Source organism: Mirounga leonina, unplaced genomic scaffold (genome assembly GCF_011800145.1).
Source record: "Mirounga leonina isolate KUSES-001 unplaced genomic scaffold, KU_Mleo_1.0 Mir_151, whole genome shotgun sequence".
Taxonomy (NCBI): Eukaryota; Metazoa; Chordata; class Mammalia; order Carnivora; family Phocidae; genus Mirounga; species Mirounga leonina.
In genome coordinates, this window is record NW_023270377.1 from 9696562 (window position 1) to 9714223 (window position 17662).

Consider the following 17662-nt stretch of genomic DNA (forward strand, 5'->3'; position numbering starts at 1 on the left):
TCCTTAAATCCTCTAGTTTATTTTATTTTATTTTATATTAAGATTTTATTTATTTATTTGAGAGAGAGCGAGGGGAGGGGCAGAAGGAGAGGGAGAGAATCTCAAGCAGACTCCGTGCTGAGCATGGAGCCCGATGTGGGGCTCCATCTCACAGCCCTGAGATCATGACCTGAACTGAAATCAAGAGTCTGACCCATAACTGACTGAGCCACCCAGGCGCCCCTCCTCTAGCTTATTTCAAATTAGCATTCTACACCACTATAAATAAACATCCTTTGCTATTTGTTTTCAAGTACTTTTGATAGCAATAGAAAACATTTTAAAAACAGAAGCCCAGGAAGTTTTATTTGAGCACAAATAACATAATATGAGATTTTACTTAAGTATTTTATTGGCTGTGGTCAATGGACAAAATACTCTTTTCACCCCTACAGAACCAAGATACATGGTTTATTTTGTTTTTCTCGGGACATGTTAAAATTCTGAGTCACATCCTTCTGCTACAGGATTCTAGAGCACAGTGTAATCTTCTCTTCAGTCATTCCCTGCATTTTTAATTCTGTCTTTATTTGTATGATTATGTAAGTATATGTGTGTGTGTGTGTGTGTGTATCATATAAGTATCTGTTTAAGCCTCTGGGGTGTTGTCATTAAGATGGGGATTTTGGGGGCACCTGGGTGGCTCAGTCGGTTAAGCGGCTGCCTTCACCTCAGGTCATGATCCCAGGGTCCTGGGATCAAGCCCCACGTCGGGCTCCCTACTCGGTGGCGAGTCTGCTTCTCCCTCTCCCTCTGCCTGCCTCTCTGCCTACTTGTGCTCTCTCTCTGTCAAATAAATAAATAAAATCTTAAAAAAAAAAAAAGATGGGGATTTTGTCCCTTTTGTTCACATTTCATCTCTAGTCATAGATTACAGAATTCTTGTTTTACACTTGTTTCTGTTTATTTCTGTTGCTGAAAACAAAAAGGATGGGTATTAGGGGAAAGCATTTTTATTTTTCTGACAATGAGAAGTATATGAATATAACTGATTTTCCCCCAAATTTGTACTTCAGAAAACATTTTTCCTTTGTCCTCTCTTTTGCCTTTTCCCACTTTTTTTCCCTCTTCCCCTCCATCCTTTTTGACTTTGATGTTTATTTACACAACACCACTCCAGACTTTCTCTGATTTGAGCAGGAAGAGCATATGTGCTCTGAATCTGTGATCATGTTTTAGTTCATGATCCATTGATGCAAAAGTTGACAGTATTGTCAAACACTTCAGATTATCCTAGATTGCTCTTAGTTGTTATTTTTCAGTCAGATGGGACACGATGACAGTTTAATTTGTCATAGCTTACTATTTCTTAAGCATTCCAAAAATGTGCGATATATCATCTCATCTCCTTGTTTTACCCTAAACTGAACTGGGGTGAAGGTGAAGGTTCCCTTAATTGCCAAATTCTGATTGATCTTCAAGAAACTTTCTTTTAGACACCAAGATTTGGCTTTTTGAGTAATTTTATGGGACACATTTGTTCAACTTAAGAACTCTGGCTGCTTCTTTTGAAGAGGTACCAGCTGATAATAGTTACCAGAATAGAACTATGTATGGTACATAAACCCCAAGCTTAGAAAGAAAAACAACTGCATGCATAAGAGCAAATTGCTAAAAGGAAGAAAAATCTAATCCATCTTATATTGGACATTTACAAATAAACTACGATATTTTTTTTTTAAATGAACCTAAGACATAGTCTTGCACACTTGACCAAAGTTGACATTCACAAAGAGATTTGGGGAGAATGTTTCTTTTGGAATGTCCTAGTAAGATTATTTTGGGTTTTGCTTCGGCACACAAAATTGGTTATTTAAAAATAATCTGAATAGTTTGTGCTTCGGAGACCTATGACTTCCATTTAAAAACATTTTTAAGTTCCCACTAAGATTTCAATAGCTTAGCTTAGAGGCTACTCTAAGAAGGTACTGAGGTGATCTGAAAATGGAATTACTGAAGCATTACACATTTTTAAGCCCTTCATAATAAATTACCAATAATTATCAATACTTTTATGTCTATAGAGTCATTTAACATTTTCTTTTTTTTTAAAGATTTTCTTTATTTATTTGAGAGAGAGAATGAGAGAGAGAGAGCACATGAGAGGCGGGAGGGTCAGAGGGAGAAGCAGACTCCCTGCTGAGCAGGGAGCCCGATGTGGGACTCCATCCTGGGACTCCAGGATCATGACCTGAGCCAAAGGCAGTCGCTTAACCAACTGAGCCACCCAGGCACCCAGCAATTATTTTCTTAATAAAAAAATGTCCCAGCCCTTTATCTAAACATACATATTAGACCAAGGTTGAGCCATTTAAAAATATTATGAAATTTGTAAAATAAAACATGATGCTGGGTAGGACCTACTTGATTTCAAACCTGTCATTATGTGGGGCTGGATGCCATTCCTGAACATTTTTTGTTCTTTGGGGGCAAAGCCTAAGAGAAACATTTAAGGAAACACCCACTTGCAAGAAAGAGCCAAGAAATGACTCCATCTCAGGGTCACTTTTTAGTGTATATTTGGGATCAACCAGGACCAAGACTGATCACAGATATGAACTAGAGCTTCTGATTCCATTTTTACACAGGAAACAAAATCTAATGATAAATGCTATGTCCATAACTGGATTATCACCATGCTGATGCTATTATGGGTATGAGCAGATTTTAATTGGGGGGCTTAGGATGGAATTAGACCTTTAATTTTAGTCTTTTGCCAAATTCTTATTGCCTTTCTCCATTTTAATTGCAACAGCTTTTCCTAGAATTTAGTACTACACTTTTAGAAACTAGTACAGTAAAACCTCATTAATTTAGATAAAACTAATTAGGAGTTGATGGTTTTGGGCTTGAAAAGCTCAAGTTTTATGCTTATTTTTAATAAGCAAAATAAATAGGATGAATAACGTCATTGGAAGTGTTTGCCTGCTTGGGAAAAACTGCTTCCACATATTACAATAACAATTTATTAGACATGGTGTAATTTCAGCATAAGTAGAAGCTGGTACAGCTGGAATTGAGGCTTGATGTGCTGGTTTAAAGCCATTATTCTTTATTTATTAAAGTGTGTTCTCCACTAAGCAACAGATGGTTAATGCAATTCTAGGACTCAGATTCCTTGGAAGTAATAAAATTCCTCTTCTACTCATCATTTATATACATCTTTACCTTCAGTTAGTATAACTCTTTAATCTTATTAGCATAACTCCCTCAAAAACTAAACTCTTCCTGTTTCTCATAGAAACATTGCTATTAAAATAATTGAAATGGAAATTATTTTCTGATCACCAAGCTTTAATAGTTTTCTCTTTGCTACTTGTTTTTTTCTTACATTACTAAGACACTAAATTATTGTGGATCACCTTACAAAGCTCAGTAACTCATCAAGATTATATAACAAGTCAGTTATGACCAATTATGTTTAGTGGCCTGGTTTGTACTTAAAATTTAACATTTTACTTTTCAGATCTGTGAAAGCAACAAATGATGCCTAAGCAATGCATTAGAAGAGAAATAATTAAGATTAGAGCAGAGATCAGTGAATTAGAAACCAGAAACACAGTAGACCGGATCAATGAAACTGGAAGCTGGTTCTTTGAAAGAATTAATAAGATCAATAAACCACTGGCCAAACTTATCCAAAAGAAAAGAGAAAGGACCCAAATTAATAAAATTATGAATGAAAAGGGAGAGATCACGACTAACACCAAGGAAATAGAAACAATTATTAGAAATTATTATCAACAACTATATGCCAATAAATTGAGCAACTTGGATGAAATGGATGCCTTCCGGGAAACCTGTAAACTCCCAAGACTGAAACAGGAAGAAATTGACAACGTGAATAGGCCAATAACCAGTAACGAGATTGAAGCAGTGATCAAAAACCTCCCAAAAAACAAGAGTCCAGGGCCTGATGGATTCCCTGGAGAGTTCTACCAAACATTCAAAGAAGAAATAATACCTATTCTCCTGAAGCTGTTTCAAAAAGTAGAAACAGAAGGAAAGCTTCCAGACTCATTCTATGAGGCAAGGATTACTTTGATCCCCAAACCAGGCAAAGACCCCATCAAAAAGGAGAATTTCAGACCGATATCCCTGATGAAGATGTGAATGTTTTTATGATTTGCAGTTTTCCACTACTAATGTGATCACCATGTTAGCTCCGCATGGATGGGGTATGAGGTTTGGAGGGTCTCTGCACACAGAATGGAGTTTGTGCCCTGCCCAAGAGGACATGATAGAGAGACCAAGTGGGCAGCACTGGATCCAGCCCATGCTCTTTCAAAGGAAGAGGCACCTTTTTGTAATCCATCAGCCAAGAGGAATTTGCCTTTGCATAATGATTGTCCCAGAAGGTAGATAATTTTTCTATCAGGGTAGAAACTTCTTTCACAAATAAGTAGCATCTTAAAAATAGCAGTCCTGAGTTATACCCACGTCCTTATTCTCAATGTATTTTTTTCAGACACGTGAAATAGCAAACACTGGACACTTTTCACTATACCATATGTTTCATAAACCAAAAGAGGGCATGTGAGACCTACCAGTGATCTTCTAGAAATAGCTCTTGATATCATATTTTGGAGAAGAGCCCTCTTACCTAAAGTTGCCTAACATTTAGGCTCAGAATTGCAACAGGTGTGAGCTTTGAGTCATCACATTCCAAGTGCTATTCTATGAGAAATTGTATTTTAAAGAATCAAAATCATTGTTTCTTTAGAGTCATTTCTTCTCTATGACTCTTGAAGGAAAAGAGTGAGATATCCCACATATTACAGCCTAAGAATAGAAGAAAGATTCATTCTGGGTGACTCTAGGGATGCCAGAAAGCCTCAGAACCTGAAGGTAAAACTTGCCCCCTTTGCTCATTCCCAGACACAAACCTCTGAGAAGTTGTATTTATTTTTTCTGCTATTTCAATTCAGCCACTGACCCAAGCCTTTCCCATGGCCGGAAGTGTCAAAGAACAGCGACTCCCAAAGAAGCGGGGAAGGAGCCCTGCGTCATCCACAATTTGGTTTCAGTCAGACCAGCTTTGTGCTCTCAGATTTCTTCAGGACTTGTGACACTTGTCTTTTGTCTGCAAAGGGCTCCTGAAAGCCCTCAAAGGCCATAGTAACAGGAAGTTCTCTGGATTACTCTTCTATTTCTGGGCAAGGAAAGAGAATGGCTTCTTAGCTGAACACAGAACCTCCAGCCCCACCATTCTTCACACCCCAAGCTCTTATGTTCTAAAACTCAAATTTGATTATGCCAGAGTTTTACTTACAATCTTTCCATGGTCTCTTCATCGTCTGCAAGAAAACTAGTTACTGTCCCTCCTCCCTCCCTCCACTCCTTCCTTAATTTTATATGTTAGTGTGATAAGCTCCTTCTCAACCTGGCTCTCACCTGTTATTCCAGGCTCAGGTTTGACCCCTTCTCTGTGTTGTGCTGGGCAAAGAACTTAACAACTCAGTTTCCTCATCTATAAAGTGAGAATAATAGGTGTCTGACTGATAGAACTGCAATGAAAAGTTAACGAGTGAATATAATTGAAGTACTTAGTCCAAATCTGGCCTCTCACCAGTGTTCAGCTTATGCTGCTCTTTGGGGGTTTTCATTTTCACTTAATTTTCGCTTCTCACTCCTTCACAGGGACCTGTTAGACAGTCTACAGGGTTCCTTGTAATTCCACAAAAGGGCTGGACTCTGGGCTTTGGAATGCCCTTATCCTATGTCAAATCCTCCCTTCTTTGTGGATGTAGCTCCTTCTTCCAAGCTCCTACAGACTTGTGAAAAACCACTACGGCCTTGACACAAGGCGATTATTTGCTTCTATGTCTTCCTCACCCCTGATCTGAGAGCTTCTGGAGCAATGCTGTCCCATAGATCTATACTGCTGGCTACATGTGTAATTTAACATTTTCTAGTGGTCAAATTAAAAAAATTAAAAGAAAGAGGAGAAATTAATTTTAATAATATACTTTAACCAAAATATTTAAACTATTATCATTGCAACACATAACTACTATAAAATGCATGAATGAGATATTTCACACTCTTGCAATACAGTCTTCGATATCTGGTATATATTTTATAGACTACAGCACGTCAAGTGCTCAATAGCCACGTCTGACTGGTGCTGCTGTATGTCACTGCGCAGTCCCAGAGGGTGGGCACTGTGGCCTGATCCTCTGTGCACCCACAGAGTCCATCTCAGTGACAGACACATCCAGAAATGCTTATTTAATGAATAAAATGGTGAACTTGATTCCAACTCCATCAGGTATGTGGGTATATGAGTTTTCTAGGGCTGCTATAATGAACTGGGTGGATTAAACAACTGTGACCTCACAGCTTGGAAGCTAGGAGGCCAAGATCAAGGTGTTGGCAGGGTTGGTTCCTCCTGAAGCTATGAGCAGAGATCTGTTCTGTGCTCTCTGGTGGTTTCCGGACCATCTTTGGCATTCCTTGGCTTCTGCGCCACCACCTTGCTCTCTGTCTTTATGTTCACGTGACTTTCTCCTGTGTGTGTGTGTGTGTGTGTGTCTCCAAATTTCCCCCTTTTATGAGGACATCAGTCATATTGCTTTAGGATTTCATTTTAACTAATTTTACCTGCAATGATTCTATTTCCAAATAAGGTCACATTCTGAGATCCGGGGAGTAAGACTTCAACGTACGAATTTGAGTGGAGGACACAATTCAACTGAAAACCATAAGGCACCAGAAAGCAGGTGGTAACACTGAGTCAGGCTTCAGAGCTCATGGCTTGGAGGCTTCACTGCTGATGGTTCAACTCCAAATTCAACACTTTTTCTGCTCTTGCCCCTGTGGGAAGCCCTCCTTTTCTGGGTTTGGTTTCTCTTGGCCAGCCAGGATTATGGTTGGGTTATCAAGGACATAGCAGGCAGTCTTTTGACGTATATTTTCATTTAAATTTTTTGAATTTCCTTGTGAAATAAAGTTAGCATGGTTCTTAAATACATAAGCATTTCAAGGAGATGAAATTCCCTGAACTCAGCACTTTCCCATCTCCCATTATTATGTCCTGTCTGGTAATCACTGGCTTCGGTTTTGTGCTGAGGGAAATGAGGTTGTGAGGGAAAGGCAGCTTGAGAACTAAAATAAATAAATAAATAAGGAAGTTTGAAGCAGGCAGAATGGCTCTTCCTGTATGTGACAACATTAGGCAACTCTTAGGCCAAGTTTTCCAGGCTGGGACAACCTTGTGCTAAGCCAATGCCCACAATTCCCCCATGGAGCCCTTTGTGCCTTTCATTGGGAATTGGTGTCTTCCAGGCATCTCAATATGATCCAACCCAAATCCCCACATCACAAAAAGAAGAAGCCTTTGAAGGCCAGGATTTCGGATTTGCCAGTAACACAAGGATTGTGGTGCTTTTCCGCATCTGCAGTTCCAGGTCCTGTGGCTGTGTCTCATGTTGTCTTGTAAGCATGTGCTCTGCACCACACTGAAGAATCAGATCCCTCTGCCTCACTGTGGAAGAACAGCATTCCCCAGCATTTAAAAAGCAGCTTCAATGTTGCTCTGTTAAGATAAGCCCATAGCAGAACTTGACTGGCCAGCAGATAAGAGAATTTATTACTAAAAATTATTTTCCAGTTCTTTCTTTTAAAGGTCAGACATTGTTCCATTATGATTAAAGGTGCCTTTTTATAAATTGTCTTTTTCTCCACAATGGGCTACCATCAGAGAACTCGGGACATGTTTTCTTTCTCCTTTTCTCTGAAAAACTAATGAACTTTGCAATTCTTCTCAACTTCATGGTTTGTTATTGTAAAGTTTCTCTCTGTTTTTAGGCAAATTCAAATGACACTATAATATAGTCTTTATTGGTAGCTGTTGGAGAAGATACTTCAGCATTAGGATATGGGATTTGAAGTAATAGGTTCTAGCCTTTCCTTCAGAGTATCCTAGAAAAGGAACTCAGGAAAGCATGTTTGCAGGCTCTTCCTGAATATATTTCTGGAGAGATGGTTAGGTACAAGATTAACAAGTTATTTCATTCATGCTCAACACTGTCCATTGGCTGTTCCATGGACTCCACCAAAGACATGGGCTAAGGATGGTAAAGAGAGAAGAAAGCTCTGAAGGAACCAAAATAATAGGAACTAATACTTTTGAGCATATATGAGGTACAAGACACTTTAAATACATCAACTTATTTCAGATTTAATCTTCACAGAACCCTATGTAGTCAGAATTATTATCCCCTCATTATGGATGAAGAGTTGATTTTGGAAAAGCTTAAAGAAGTTGGCTGAATCCCATAATCACTTAAGAAGCAAAGCTAGGATTTGACCTCAGGACCCACTAATCCCAAAGCCTACGATTTACCTACATGCTCCAGGGACATTCCCGAGTCACTCCGTCCCTGCAACAGCCCAACCATCTGACTTTTGGGACTCCCAAGTTGGGCCCCCAAATTTTCCAATGGATCAGATTACCTCATTCTCAGGTCCAGCTCAGTCTTGAGAACCTAGTGCCTCTGTCTGGGAGCTATGGATTGGCCAGCCTTTAGTGACTTTTCAGAGCCTTGCTTTCAACGTTTGTGTTCTCAGTGAGCCCTGGGGATGGTTCTTCCCCAGAGGGGCTCATTTTCATGAAACTAAAATGCTTAACTTCCCCTGGATGATTTCAGTGGCTCTTTTTGATCCCTGCTCTGGTATCTAAATGTATTTCCCTGGCCCAACAGAAAATAAATTTCAGTCCTCCTTTCCTTCCATGCACATCAGGAATCCGAATCTTGAGCCTGAATCATGTGAGATTTAAATGAGATAAAAATAGAAATGAACATTTATTGTTTACCATGTATCTGGATTTAAGATTTTTACTGTCATTTTCTAATTGTATGTTTCACAAAATGCAGAGGGAACTATTATTCTGCCTATTTTACAGTTGAAGGAAGTTAAGTTTAGAGAAGTATTTGCTAAATGTCACCATCCTGGAGAGGCAGTCTGACTCCTGAGTCTGCATGTCTTATCCAGCCTTTCAGGTGGGTAGAGGCTCTTGACCCAGTGCCTGGCACAGGGTCTGCTCACTCCAGATAAGCCACAGAGATGGTCCTGCAGCCTGGCTGTCTCTTAAACCAGTCCTATCAGACCAGCACCTGTCTTCTCGGTAAAATAAATATACCTTGGAGTGCTTCAAAGCTTTTATTCTGCAGGGACAGAAGATTGAGAAGAAAGATCTACCAGTGTCTTGGGCATTGTTTGCTTATTTTAATACCACTTTAGAATTTTTTTCAGATGAAAATATTGAGACTTAGATTAAATGATTTCTCCCACTTTCCACAAAGCTAGACTAAGACTCAAGGTGCTCTTCTTATTCTTAGTATGAAGTGTATCTTCTATAACATGGCAGAGATGATCTCTAAGTTATTGACCTTATATGTATCTAATGTACACCATCATTTTTATTCTTCCTTAAAATGTTTCATTTCTCATCTGGAAAGTTCAATAGTAGAAATGCAGAATCCATTGTGAACCAAGGACTCTAGTGTCTAGTGTGACTATCCAAATAAGTAGAATATACAAAAAGAAAAAAAAAAGTACTGAAATTGTACTGAGCATAGTTGGATCTTAACAATTGGGTCTTTGTTTCCCAGAATCTTTTATGATTATAAATGTATCATTTCATGCACTCCCATTTAATCAAACATACCATTTACTCCAATGAACCTTGAAGGGTATAACACTAATTTTCATGACTTTACTAAAAATGGAGGCCATTGTATCATAATTATTGTTCAGTTTTTAACACCCTATAATTTTCAAGAACTATTATGTCTATCTGCTATCAGCATTTTTGTACAAATAAGCCTGAGAATACACTGCTGTTCTTTAGTATTATCTCTTCATTACTTTATCTTTGATTTCCCAATTTCAAAAGAGGATGTTGATATTCACAACCAGATTGTTATTTCCAGGGGAGATATCACAGCTTGGGCTTTATTTAGTGGCATTCCCCCTATAACTTCAATTTATAATCTAAGAAGACATGTTTATAATAGAGAAGAAAGGAAGTAGTCATCTCGATATATCATCGTGTCAGGAGCAACTTTCTCATGTTGATGTAATGAGGGAGTGATTTTTTTCCTTCCAAGATTTTCTTCATGTTTGCTAATGAACATGTAATGTCTTCCATATATATTTATATATGAATATATATGTATATATGACTCACTTAAGAATTACTTCTGTAGCTCTTTAATTCTTTAATTTTTGGAAAGAGAAAAATAAACACAATGTTTGTTTCACTGGTGAAAATTCTTCCCAGAAGACATAATATGGTCTGAGATACCCATGAACAGCAGGTAATACACAAAGTCATTTCTACTGGAAAATATGCCTTCTGGAAAAAAAAATAATTTGTGGAAATGCATGTTAGTATGATTGTGTTATTCTAGGTTAATGATGATGGTAACTGCATTATCAAAGTAGTTTTATAGTACGAAATGCAAGAGCATTTGGAAAGAACCATCATGGATAGCCTTTGGTGAAAGTTTCTGGTAACTTCTTCGTGCATTTCAAAGTAAGAGATTGAACCAAGACCACTGTAGCTATTTCCATGTGCTGGATAAAGTGCAGGAAGAGGGGCAGAGGGAGGCTTGAGCATCAGTATAACTGAGAAAACTGTTTCTTAGAGTTATCTTTAAATAAGCCCACGATGAGCTGACTCAAAGAGTCCTGTTGTGCTCTATACCTCAGTGTGCTGGTCACCTTCTAGTTCCTCATATACTCACACAATTGGCCTTTGCATATGCTGTTCCCTCTGCCTAGAGCAGTGCCAGCTCCCCATCCTCAGTCCTCCAGTCCTAAACCCATCCCCTGTGACACAGATAGTACTTCTTTACCTTTCAAGGAGTGATCAGAAGTCGTGCACTGCACACTACTTGCATAGCACTGTGTGTATTTTCTTCCAAGAGCTTATCCTGGTTGTACTTGTGGTTTCCTTGGTGTGACTCTGTGAGTAATGGCTGTCTATTCTCTCCAAATCATAAGTTCCTTAAGTGTTTACCACAATGCCTGCCACTTAAATGGGACCCATAAATAATTTCTGAATGAATTAATGACTTGGCCTCAGAGTAGTGAGGACTGTGGCATTGGACCACCTTCCTGAGGTTCACCACTCATTTCGCTAGGCAGCAGTGGTTTGGCTGGGGGGCAGCATCTTTGCTGGCTGCTTTCAAGCCTGGTCAGCGATTGGGGAGCAGTGGTTTCATCTGTTGAAACTATCTGTGTTGTGTGGGGATCAAAGTCTGGTGGATTAGAAGAACTGATTCCTTAATCAACAGAGTCAGAATGACTTCAAAGGGATTTCTTCATGGGAAGGACTGGGCAGGAGTACAGAGGAGGGTCAGAGCCCTAGATGTAGGAAATGTTAAATCTTCTGTTCTGACTTTTGAAGCTCTGTTTCTACCACATTGCAAATGTTTCCAGTTTAGTTACAGGCATGAGCCCAAAGGGATTTGTAATGACTAGAATCACAAGTTGCTAGAAATGTAAGAAGCCTTGGAAGACGATTTGACACTATTTTTCCCCCCAGATGGAGACCTAGAGAAGTCCAGGGACTTGCCCATGACCCCCAGGGTGAGTGACAGGGTTAGGTCTGGGAATCCAGTGTTCTTTCCATAGGCTAGACTCCTGTTTCTTATAATGGTAAGTCTGCTGCTTCAATGTCTCTGGACCCTCACTGATGCGTCCTGTCACCTAGAAGAAGGGTGATCTGGGCAACCCATTTAATCCTTTGGGATCTCAGGCTTTGATTTTCCACATGTAAAACAATGGGCCGTGCTCCAGAATGTTTAAAGTACCATGAATTGCAGAACATTTAAAGAATGTCCATGAATTGCAGAACATTTTTTATCCTACACCAACCCTCTGCTCTTCCCAAACTGTGGGACTCCCTGGACATCATTTCTAAACCTAAGCCATACACTTCACTGTGTGACATGGAAGCTGAACATTAATACTAAGTTGCATTTGTATAGCACTAACAATATGCTAGATACAGTTCTGTGTCTGTATAGTAACTAATTTACTCTTTGCTGTGACCTTAGGGGGAACACTATTACTTATTTACTTCTGTTTAAGGATGGGGAGAGTGACACCCAGGGAAGTTACATGTCACATCCAAAGATCACAGATCCTAAGTGGCAGGGCTAGGATTGGAACCCAGGTAGTCTGGCTCCAGAGTTCATGCTGAGTTGGTGTAGAGACAACTGTCTATACAAAGTGAAATTCATTTTTTGTATTTATTTATATATTACTCTTTTTCCAAAAAGTTTTAAAGTGTCTTACAGTGTCTATATCACATATAAAATATGTGAATAAATAAGGGAAAGGAGAACTGATGGGTAAGTCAATACCAAAAAAATCTTTTGAACACTTTACTAAATGTGGGCTTAATATTTGGATCGAGTGTGCTAGTGGTAAATGTAAAAAAAAAAAAAAAAAAAAAAAAAAAAGGAATCACTTGGAAACCTCCATCCATCTGAGATACGATTTAGAGAAACTATTTTTAAGAACCTTCATTGAGTTGTAGGAGTTTCTCATGTATTTTGGAGACTAACCCCTTTTTAGATATATGGTTTACACATTTTTTTCCCATCCTGTAGGTTGCCTTTTCACACTGCTGATTGCTCGTTTGCTGTACGTGCACTTGTTTATTTTTGTTTTTGTTGCCTGTGCTTTAAGTTTTGTATCCATGAAATCATTGCCAAGACGAATATTATGAAGCTTTTCCTCTATGTTTTCTTCTAGGAGTTTTACATTTTCGGTTCTTCCATTTAAGTCTTTAATCTGCTTGGAGTTGTTTGTTGTGTAGGGTGTAAGAGAAGGGTTTAATTTCATCCTTTTGTATGTTGATATAGAGTTTAACCAACACCATTTGTTGAAAAGACTACCTCATTCTGTATTCTGGGCACATTTGTTGAAGACTATTTCCTCTCCTGACCCACTCTCCAGCCAATGAAGTATTGTATCCTTCTGGCTCCTTTGCCCTCTGGCACCATCTGGTTTCAACTAATGGGCAACACTGGCCAGAGATTGGAGGGCTGGAGGGCGGGGTGTCAGTGTGTTAATACCTCCCAATTTTTCTGTGCTGGGTCAGCCTGAGCCAAAATAATAAGAAAAAAATTTCTCATGCTCTTTGTTTTTAGTACTATTATTTTTTATACATAAACCTTCCTTGTATTAGATGTCATTTTGGGGGTAGTTTACAAGGTAGGGTCTATTTTAATTTTTTTCTGTATGACTACTGTTTGATCTGCCACTCTAAATTCAGTTCTTTCCTACTGATTTAAAATGTTATCTGCTGGGGGTGCCTGGGTGGTATAGTTGGTTAAGCAACTGCCTTCGACTTAGGTCATGATCCTGGGGATCCTGGGATTGGGTCCTGGGATAGAACGCTGAGTAGTGCTCCCTGCTCAGTGGGGAGTCTGCTTCTCTTTCTCACTCTGCCCCTCCTCCAGCTTTTGCTCTTTCTCTCAAATAAATAAATAAATAAATCTTTTAAAAAAATTAAATAAAATGCTATCAGATATACAATATATCAGCTTGTTTGATTTCTTTTATTTTTGTATTGTTGTATATTTTTTGTGATGAGGTTTTTTTTTCTGTCAGCTGCCTTATTAAATGTAATATTATCTAGTATGCTTAATTCTCTATTTTGTCACACATTATTTATTCCTTATTTTGAATAATAATGAAATTTGTCAATATTTAGTTCTTCCTACTCTCTCTCCTCCCCTTCACCACCAATTTTAATTGAATATTATTTTTCCATGTGTTTGCCTTCATATCTTTAAATCTATACTTTTATTTCTATTACTTGACTTATCGGTTTTAAATACTCTTTTTTGACCACAAGCTGTAAAACAATGGGAAAGCAGTGTATTCATATAATCTTCAACCCCTTCTCTCCAACTTCCTTTCTTGGCTTTTTTATAATTATTTCAATGCTGTATTGTTGAGGCTTATTATCTGTAAAGATTGTTCTAGACCCATAATTTGTCTTTGGCAAAGTCCTCTTGTTCAGTCTATTTAAAGCTCACCTTGAATCCTTTTCCCTTCAAATCATTTTTTGCCTGTTTTTTTTTTTTTTTTTCAATCAAGGAAAAAAATTAAAGAACTAATGAGAATTTTACTCTCTGAGTTCTTACATGTGCAGAATTCCTGTTACCTTAACTCTTGAAGGGCAGAATGTCTTGTTATAAAACTTGTGTTTAATGCTTTCTTGCCTTGAGTATTTTGCAGAGTACTCATCTGCCTTCTTGTACTGATTATCTTCTAGATATGATGTGGAATGATAAGATGCAACAAGGCCAACCAGATTTCCTCTCTTATGGTGATTTTATATTTTCTTGGCTGCCTAAATGTTTATTTATTGCAAAGATAAGTAATTTGTCCTCAATACCCTTAGATTCAATGTTGGCTTTCTATTTCAGTGTTTACTTGGGCAGAGTGTATGCCTTCAATCTGTAGCGATGTATTTTCTATGATTTGGGGAAAATTTTCTTTAAATATATCTTAAAATTGTTTTTCTCTTTTATCATAATGATTTTCCTTGGGGGTATCAATTAAACTTTTTAAACTTTGTATCCATTTTAATTTTGTTTGCTTGTTTTTTCTCAGTTCTTTGTTCTCCATGTTTTATTTTACTTTTCTTAATGTTGCTCTAGAAAGGACTTCTTTCTAGGATTAGTCTTGTTCTTTTGCCTCTTTTTCTTGAGGTTTGAATAATCATTTTTTGGTCTTCCTATATTTTCCCTAAACTTTTTAATCTCAGCTTTGAGATCTTGTTTTATAGAGGCTATAGCTTAAGTTTTTCTCTTTTTTTAAGTTTATGACAATGTGTTTGGTTATAGTTTTGATCTGCGGCTTGGCAACATAATTCTGGTGAATCTATATTCATCTGCCATTTTTTTTCTGTTACTTTTTGTTTTAGTCAGCTCAAGCTGCCATAACAAAATTTGATAGACTGGGAAGTCTTAAACAACCGAAATTGATTTTCTCATAGTTCTGGAGGCTGAGGTCAGGGTGCTGGGATGGTGAGGTTCTGGTGAGAGCTATCTTCATGGCTTATAGATAACCATATTCTCACTGTGTCCTAACATTGGAGAGAATGAGAGAGAGAGAGAGAGAGTGCTCTGGTATCTCTTCTTATAGGGTCCCACCATGAGGGCTCCACCATCATGACCTCATCTAAACCTAATTACTTCCCAAAGGTCCCATCTTCAGATATCATCGCACTGGGGACAAGGGCCTCAACATATGAATTTAGGGTTGGGGGCACACATTCAGTCCATAACACTTTCTTTCTTTTCTTCTGTAATATCTTCATAAATATACTGTGTCTGTTCATTTTTTAACTTTATGGAGAGTCTAATGAGTTTCAGTGTTTCTCATAGTGTGGTTTGTAAAATCTTGGTCATCTCTGAAAACGTTTTTAGGGGGTCTGCAGGGTCAAAACTATTTTGATCACAACCCTAAAGTCTTACTTGCTTTTTCATTATTTTGACATTTTTACCAATTGTGCGAAAGCAGTGGTGGCTGAAACTACTCATGCCTGAGCATGAATCAAGGCAGTAACACTGAAATGTACTGGTGATCATTGTCGTTTTCACAGGTATAAAATCACAGTTTAAGAAAATTTCCAGTTTTAGTTTTCTGTAAGAAAGTTGTTAATAAAGCAGAAATCATTGTTAATTTTATAAAACCTTGTCTCTTGAGTACATGTCTTTATAATATTCTGCACAATGAAATGGGAATTACACATAGAGCACTTCCACTAAATACAAAAGTATGATGAGCTCCTTGTTCCTGGAACACCATCTTCATATGAAAGAATAAATGACAGAAAACCCAAGCTTATTCAGAATTGAGTGTTTGGCAGATATTTTCTCAAAAATGAATCAAGTGAGTCTGTCACATCAAGGAAGATGAGTGGCAATATTTATTGCCAATGAAAAATATCAAACTTTTGAGCAAAAATTAGAATTTTGGAAAAACTTCATTTGCCATTCTGAGCTTGACAACTTTCCAACACTTATGACTTTTCTGATGAGTTCAGTAGTGATGTTAACAGTATGATTTCTCAATATTTCACAATAAAATGTGTCAACATTTAAAAGATCTGCATTACTCAGTGAACCAAATGACTAATGTATGTGATGTTGCAAAATTATGCATGGGTAAAAGATTCATTCAAAGTGTGAGTTAGATCAATGGCTTTTAATGTAATAGAGTAAGAAAAGTTCATTGTTATGGTTTCATATTCCACATTGTAAGTGTCCTTTAAGAAAGTACAACATTTCAAGATTTTTAATATTAAAGAAGAATATCCACAATTATTTGAAAAGGCTTATAATAAAATTCTGCTCCTTTTCCAACTACATATTGTGTAAGGCCAGATTGTCTTCATACATATCAACTAAAACAACATATCTCAACAGATAAAATGCAAAAGCAGATATTAGAATACAGGTTTTTTCTTATTAAGTCAGACATTAAAAGATTTTAAAAATGTAAAGCAGTGACCCTCTTGTCACTAATTATTATTCTTATTTTTTGGTTTGGAAAATATATTTCATTAAGAACTTCTTATTCATGTTAAAATTTAATGGGTTTATTATTGTTAATTTTAAATGAATTCTAATGTTAGAAAATCTCTTGGTTTTTATTTCTAAAATGGTAAATATTAACAGATAATTGCCCACAAAAACAAAGCTTTTGGGGATCCTCAATAAATTTCAAAATGTGATGAGGTCCTGAGACCAAAAATTTGGAGATCTGCTGGTATAGTGGTTAAGAGCATGGAATCTGGGACAAGATGATCTGGGTCTAAATTCTGACTACCACTGCGTAGTTCCATGACCTTGGGCAATTTATTAACTCCACTGGATTATTTAACCTCCCTGTGCTTCAATTTTCTCATCTGTCAAATGGGGATAATAGGAGAAGTTAACTTACAGGTTTGTTGTGAGGATTAAACATATGTATATTTATGTTGTCTGGCACATAATATGAGTTATATGTGTTACTATGAGATTCATAATACTAAAGATCATATCATCATTACTCAGATTTGATTGACACTGTTATCTTTTTTGGGGGGGTTTACAGGGGTAGAATTATGTAATTCATCACTTATATATAACACACAGTGCTCATCACAATAAGTCTACTCTTTAGTACCCATCATCCATCTACCCAATCTCCCCACCCACCTCCTCTCTAGCAACCCTCAGTTTGTTCTCTTCACTATACAGTCTCTTTATGGTTTGCCCCCTCTCTTTCTTTATTTTTCCTTCCCTTCTGCTATATTCATCTGTTTTGTTTCTTAAATTACACATATGAGTGAAATCATATATTTGTATTTCTCTGACTAGCTTATTTCGCTTAACATAATACACTCCAGTTCCACCCATGTTGTTGCAAATGGCAAATTTCATTCTTTTTGATGGCTGAGTAATATTCCATATATAAATATCACTTCTTCTTTATCCATTCATCACTCAATGGACATTTGGGTTCTTTCCATAATTTGGCTATTGTTGATAATGTTGCTATAACCATTGGGGTGCATATGCCCCTTTGAATCATTACTTTT